Raw genomic sequence first — 7,925 nt, forward strand, 5'->3', positions numbered from 1 at the left:
TGCATCCACCACTGGAGGTGGTGGGACCTGGCCCTGCTGTTTTGACACTGAAGTTGGATACAGCTCCTGGTTACAGGTGAGCTTACATGTGACTGCCAGGTTCTAGACTAATATATTCCTCTCCTGCAACTACACGAGAACTAAAGTAATGAACAAGAACCAGGTACTCAAAACCTGGAAACCCTTTCCCAAAGTTCAGCAAAAAAAAGTTGTGATCTCCAGCTTTCACATAATGGTTTGGGCTTCCTCTGGAGAGCTCAGGAGGTGGATGAGGAGAAATCACAGCTGTGTGTCTTGTCAAATCAGCAGTGCCACCCTACCACATAGGTGAGAGGACTGTGACTGCAGTCTTCCTCCTTGCCCTGTGGCTATGTGAAGGACAGGTACACTGCAGCCTGTCTTGGATGCTGCTTCCAAGGAAGGACTTCAGCCTTCAGGTGCAGACTGAAGGACAAATGTTCCCATCACCTGGAGGACTCAGATCTTCTCAAGTGAACAGTGGAGGGGTTTCTTCACTAAAGAGTCACTCCAGCAGCCACAGATGATCACACTGTAGGCTTACAGAAAAGCTTTTCATAGAAATTAGCTTGGAAAGTAGCAATCATGAGGCAATTCTGGTTTACATACAATAGGAGTTGTTTACATACAATAGGAGTTTGAAAGCAGGTCAACAATTCAAAGTGTGGCAGTTTAGTAGGGAAGAATGATGAACACCAGAACTCATCAGCCTATAAAGGGCCAGCTATTTTCAGGTTGTGTCTACAGGACACCTTTAGGAAAAGCTGGCGTGTGGGTAGACAGTAGCACAGGCAGACTGCCTTGAGATTGGTCCCAAGCCACAAACTGAGAGAAGTCACATATGAAGAAAAAGCTGAGACATGGTGAGGCCACTTCATGGAGGAGGTGCCTATGAGCAGGCAAAGGTTGGGGAGGGGAGATCAGCCCCACAAAAGAGCAAAGAGTTATTAGAGCAGATGTGTCTGTTTAGGTATGTCGTGAATAAGAAAGCTGAAGAAATGCTGGCTTTGATCCTAAAGGACTAGTGAACCCTTGAGTATACCATCCGCCAGGCTTTACATTTTTGTAGGACTGGAGGAGGGATGGGACCCCAGTGACAAAGATGACAAAAGGCAGGAATGCTAAATGTCGGAACCGGGGTGCTTACCCCCATGAGGGGCTGCTTCGCCTGCTGATGTGAGACATCAGGAGTACTTTTAGGAGCCAAGTTTGGGGTACTAACTACAGCAAAGAGGAGAGGGGGTGCATGGTCATCACAGAGATTTGGATTATCCATAAGTCAAGGAGCAAAGGGGAGGACTCTTCAGAAATTGCATCCCAGCAAGTGAAAAAAAAAAAAATCCCACAGTAAAAAAATTGAATAATCACGTTAGAAGGATGCTAGGAGTAAGAAGAGTGAAAAAGAGGTACAGAAAGCCAAAAGTTCTCAGAATAACAAGGGGATTGTCACAGTGCAAGATGAGTTTGACCTTGCAAAGGAAATGAAAGCAAATGGCTAAAAAAACATGTATTTCTACAGTAGAGAGAAGGAAGTAGCTGGCTCTGCACTAAGAGGAGAGTCAAGATAATCTGTATATTGTCGAGAACTATGTGAGTATCTTGCCTTCTTTTCAGTGCAGTTGACAGTGAAGACCTGCTCCGTGATCAAACAGGGGATGCAAGTGGTCATCAAAGTCGTGGCCTCCACAAAGCACACAGTTCCAAGCACTGAAAATACCCCCTGTTACTCAGTTAGGAGAGGGCAGGTGGAGAACCTGACAATTTGTCTTCTTCTAACATTTTCACTATGCTGTGAAAACTGGAACATAAAAATGCACACATATCACAGGATTCTGGTAAATCCATCATGCCAAAAAGTCCAAGAAAGTAGAAAGCATAGTCCTTAATGTGGAGGGAAAAAGAATGATCTAGACATTTGGAACCTGATAGTTTGAACTCAACACCGTGCATAACTTGAAAACAAAATGTATGAAGGGAATAATTAAATACATGAAGATAATAGAAGATGAGATAAAAGGTTACCAAAAGTATCATAGTAGATTCAAAAGAAGTCTTGTGAGAGATAAAATTTAAAAAGTTTATGTGGGAGATGATATAATCTTTCTTTGTAAAATTAATCTGGAATAAGTGGGGATTAATACAAGAATTGTAAGGTGCACAAGGAACCAACTAAAGGCAACCAGCAAGTGGGGAAGTACCTTGCCACAAAAATGTTGGCTTGCTAATGAAATTTTCTGATAGCAGAAATTTGGAAAGCATTCTTATTAGGGAGGAGAATCTGAATAAACAGGAAGAACTAGATGACCTGAAGGAGTGAAGCAACTGAAATGGGATAACATTTAATGGTATCAAATGGCATGCTCTGTACCTGAGGATTTATAAAACAGATTTATGCAATAAACTAGGAGCGTATCAGTTCGAAAGGTGAGGAGAACATCCTGGCTGTGCTAAGTATCCACAGGCTCTGTTGCCAACGTAATGCAACTAGGACAAAGATAGTGCAAACCTAATATGTACCAAGAGACATTTCTAATACCGTTAGGAAAGTATCAGTGCTATTGTTAAAAACCTGACAGGTCATGTTTGGACTATTGTATACTGTCACAAGGGAAGAGTCCTCTACCCTAAATTAGGCATCTGAAATTTAGGTATTTCAGTATGAACAAGTCGTCCAAGGCTCTTTTATATACAATGAAGAGAAATCCAGAAGGCCATTAGTCTCAGCCTATAATAGTGTCTAATACAAGCCTAATGCAATGGCTTTTGGAGGCTTCTCTCTTCTCTTTCGCATCTTTGAGTATAAGGGTGGTCAAGGCTGAACACCTCAGGCTTCTAAAAATAGGTGAGGTGAATCCAGGTCAGGAAGAGAGGCTAAAGCGCTGTCTGCCCCATGGGATGAATTTCTCGAGGAACAAAAAGATATAAATCGATTTGATAAAGTCTGAAAATAAAAAGGTGTACTATCACAGCCCTGAGGGTTTACAGCTATGGTACAAAAAGATCTAACAGGTTTTAAGATAAAGACCAGTGCTGAAGGAGACTAGCAGAGAAAGAAATGAGGTTGAATGACTCCATTCAGTCCCATGGTGCTACATTTAAACTTTGCTAGTTAACCACTCATTGTTTAATCAAATTTATGCTTTACCAGCTATTTTAGAGGTAGTCATTCAGTAGTATAGACAACTTTATGACTTCACAGTACTTGCAGTATATTTATAGTGTACTTCTTCCTAAAGTAAAACACTATGTAAACAAAATTGTCCTAGACTAGGCTGTTCGTATTTGTCAGTGGCTGGCAAACCACAGTGTTTGTCATCTTTGTTTTACCACTACCTTTCTTTGTCTCTTCTCTAGTCACAAATTGGCTAAGATTCAGGCTGAAGTTAAGTATAAGTACTAAAATGTTGTGAAAAGTACTGCTTAACACACTCTAAACAGACATATTGTCCATGTCAATAAATGTAATTTTTTTTCCAAATAAGCAATATAAATCTTTGAAAACACCCTGCAGAGTAAATGCTGGAACTTCAAATAAAACTGTCCCACTTGGTAAAAGGCTATTCCATTATTATGAATTGTGTATCAGCACATATGTTTCTCAAATACTCTATGTTTCTGCACATATGTTTCTCAAATAGTGTGTGTTTCTGCATTATTTTGAAATCCTGTGACCTAGTCTAGCATTAAATCATAAAAAGTTCAGCAGCTGAGTTTTATCCATGTCTGTAGAGCACACGTATCATTACTGTTTCATAAATAGAAATAAGGCATTTAAACCTCCACACTACATATCCATACAGCTATTTACATTTTCCCTCTTTCTTAACTATGACATATAACATGTGACATTAAGAAGCATCAGAGTCGTGTATCCTTTTAACATCTCATGATTTTCCAAAAGAATAAAAGGGGGCACTAGAAGACTTGCTTTATGATCATATCCTTCCCAAGCTCTAACCACAGAATTGTCCTTCTTTGGCCAAAGGTCTGGGATTGAATCTTTTACCTCCTGTACATCTTTCTTGCTAATGTAACCTGAGATATAAAACCAAGGATAAAGCCTTCTTTCTAGGTATACAGCAAAGCCCTTATGAAGACCACAGTGGGGTGGAAAATTCACAGAAAACAGATAATGTATTTGCTGTGGTAGCTTCAATATTCTGCCTGAGGGTGCCTATGCTCCATCATGCCTCCCTGTAATGGCTGACCCATAAAAAGTCTGCCAAACAGTTACAACCGGTGGATAGTGGAGCTATTGCTTGACTTCAGCAGTACAAACTGAAAGGTATTTATTCTGTTTTTTAAGAAAATCATGCACATGTGATTGCAGTGTCAGGCTCCCCGATAACTCTTGAAGCCACTGGCCAACTTCAGCCAAATCTGGAAGAGCTTCAAAAACAAATTTCTTGCAAGTCTGCGGGGGAGTGGTGTTGAGATAGAGGAGGGAGAGCCCCTAGGTTGTCCCTCTGGAAGGGAAAGGGCAGGAGGGCAGTGCAGGGAAGCTGCAGCATTTGATACCATTTGCTGGGGTACCCCTCCGGATGGGAATTCTTGACAAGCAAAATCTAGAACCATCTTTTACTCTTGGAAGCCAAACTTGGATTTGATCTGAAAAAGTGCACAACAACCAGTCAGCCAGTGGAAAGATCTGCTTAGTTAAAATCCCCTACAGAGAGCTGCAGCTCAGGCACAGCAGGCACCAGCACCTCCAGTGCGGCCTGTTTCTCCTCCTCGGCAGCACTGGAGGAAGAGCAGATAGTGACCTCTCCATCTTAGCATCACTCTTTGGTATGGCCACCCAACTGAATCACAGCAGGATAAATAACCACATAATATAACGACTGCTTTCCCCTTTTGTTTGCCTTACAAGACACAAAATTCACACCCTGCTGATGTGTCTCCTCAAGAAATAACTCTCACTACGCTACAAAGGTTGTAGTTTCTTCCAAAACTGACTTCAAATGACACAACATACACCGGTGATACCATTTGGATAATGGCAATCATGGTAGACTTCTGTGGAGTTCTCCAACAAAAAAATAAATAATATCATCATAAGTCAGCAAGGTCTAAATTCCAGTATAAATTTGAACCATAAATGCAGAAGGTGAAGCTTTCTGTACTTCTGTTTTTAATGAACAGTCACTCATCTTTCCTCTTTTGTGAAAGACTGTGAGGCGATCCAATTGGAAAAGTTCGGTGGCAGTTTTCAGAGAACGGGGTACAAGATTTTTGCGTGTTGAAGGCAACCCTGTTTTACAGCATCACCAGCGAATGAGCAGATTCCAAGGAACGGTTGAAAGAAGGATCCTTAATTCCATCTCCAGTTTCATGTGACCAGCTCTTGGATGCTTATGGATATGTTTAAATTAAGCAGAGTTTTCCAGACCTGCAGGAAAGGGAACGCTTCTGTCTCAGCTGGATTCCCATACGATCAAACTCGCCAGGGAAGAAAGGAAAACTTTTTATTATTTCATGTAAATATTTCTTTCTGTGGAAACTAAACATATATGGTTTAGCAGACTGAGATTGCTGTGAATGCTTCCAGTTCAGGGACAGGATCAGAGCAGACTCCTGAAATTTATTACAAATACCAAAGGCCAAAGGGGGATGAGCCGCACCTCAGAGGTGGAAGGAAAGAATCTCCCAAGAACAAGCCACAATCAACATGTCATCTAGGCAAATTAATACCCCTACTCCCAGACAGAGAAATTTTTTTGAAAGGGAGGGAGACAGGGTGCTATTTTGATTTATAGAGATGCTTCAGAGTTCAGGGCTTAATTGTACTTCAGCCGTGCAGGCTTCTTTCAAATATTTCAGACCTTCCTTCCTTGAAAGCTCACATCTTCAAAATGACATCCAGTAATGTTTCACAAAGCACGTAAGAACACACTGAAATAGAAGTCCAGACTGCAAACACTGAGATTAAGGTCATTAAACGCAAAGAAAAACACAAAGCATGTTCCGCTCCCGAACAAACCATTTATCCTTCCTACTTCCTAATTCACCTATTAAAGGTAACCGCGGGGGGGGGAACCCAAGCCTGTTTATACCTCCGTGCTGGATGCTGCCCTCCAGGCGCAGGCCTGGCAGCTTCCCACCGGTGCCGCTTTCCTGGACCCGTGTCAGACACTCGAATTCAAGGAGGAAACCCTCGGGGAGAGACAGCGCGGGGCAGAGACGGGGCCGGCGCGCTCTGCGCCCGCCTCGTCCCCCGGCCCCTCGCCTCCTCCTGCCCGCTGCGCGCCCCGGGGCTGACGGGCAGGGGTGTTTTTCTGAGCAGGTCCTGTCGTTAGCACTGGGGGCAGGGATGTTTTTTCCTACGGTGTCTTTGCACAGCACCTGGCAGGCAGGGTCTGTACATCGGTAGGGCTACTGGAATAAAAACTTGAGAACAGCGAGCACCAAGAGAGCTGCAGATACTTGTCCGGTGCATTTACCTCCCGAGTCCAGCAACGTTGAAATCTCGCTGTGTTACCAGAGAGTTCCCTGAATGTCACAGCTCCTGGCTCTGATAAATTAGTGTCTAATCCTAAGGGTGGCTCATTGGTTTTCAGTATTAGGACCTTAATCTCCTTCCCCAGCTCAGGAATCTTCTCACCCTGCACCCAGAGAGATCATCAGTCATTCCTTTGCCCAGAGTTACCAAACAACAATCCAATTTTTTTAGTAAAGATGTCAAAGTGTCTTTCTAAACATCTGCTGGTTTTGGCCTGAAACTGATACGGGTTGAAAGTCTCCAGCTCTTCCCTAAAGCCTGACAGTTCGCTAACAACAAATAAAAAACAGCCCAGTGATTTACTGTGTCGATCCCACATTGTTGTGCTCTGTGTTTCTTTAAGAAAGGTGTGAGTATATGTGTAAGAGTCCTGAAATACAGTGGTTGCCATGGCAATTATCTGTGTTTAGAGAGCGGAGGGGAGTAAAGTTCCATGTAAGTGGCCAGAGTAGAGTGCAAGTTAAACATGCCTCTTTGCAGGTCTAAATTATGTACTTTTCTCCCACCCCCCCCCACCCCCCGCTAAAAATATTTGCGAAAATATGCATAGATTGTCTGATGAGCTCCAAACTATTCTCGCAACAGTGCCAGCTTTTGCCCCCTCAAATATTCCCACTCGCCTGTAAGTCCTGGGAGAATAAAGCACAAGCCCGTGGGGCAGGGGAAAGAGGAGTTTGAGCACAGGCTTTGCAGAATGGCCTGACCACGCTCCCATCCAGGAGTTTGCTTATCTGGTTCATTTCTCCCTAATGGGACTGAGCACATTACTCTTGAAGAACTAACAGATCAAAAACATAGGTATAGCTAAATGGCTGTAAATTTAATTGGAAGGGAATGTTATATATGTATAAATCATCAGGACAAATATCCCTTAGCATTTATATTGTGCTTTACATTTTCTAACTACTCTATGGATTTGTTGGGTTTGAACAAATGTGCATTGTGCCTGGAGCTAAAAAGGCCATACTCCATAAATCTTTGTCCTCGTGTTCTCTCTTATTTTCATTTATCAACCTAGATTTTTCCCCCTTTCCGCACCTTCACGACAAGGGTACGATTCCCAGCCTCCACATGCGTGCACGCAGTTTGTGTATTTATTTGCCAGGTGTTCAACTCTGGATGCTGGCTCTAAGGCCCCATGCGGGGCTCTTTTGCTTTCGCACAGGAATATTCTAACGCTTCAGGGCAGAGATCACAAACAGAAATTGTGCAGGCTGATGGCTGCCCGCTCTGATTTCACAGGGATAGTGTTCACCTCGGACTCTGCAAAATGAACCATCATTTTCAAAATATCCACACGTGACACTCCATTCTACCACTTCCTGCATGTTACTGCTCTGTGGCCCCCAACATAAGCAGGACATGGGCCTGTTGGAGCAAGTCCAGAGCAGGGCCACAAAGATGATCA

Source organism: Phaethon aethereus (assembly GCF_964289735.1).
Source record: "Phaethon aethereus genome assembly, chromosome: 1".
NCBI lineage: Eukaryota > Metazoa > Chordata > Aves > Phaethontiformes > Phaethontidae > Phaethon > Phaethon aethereus.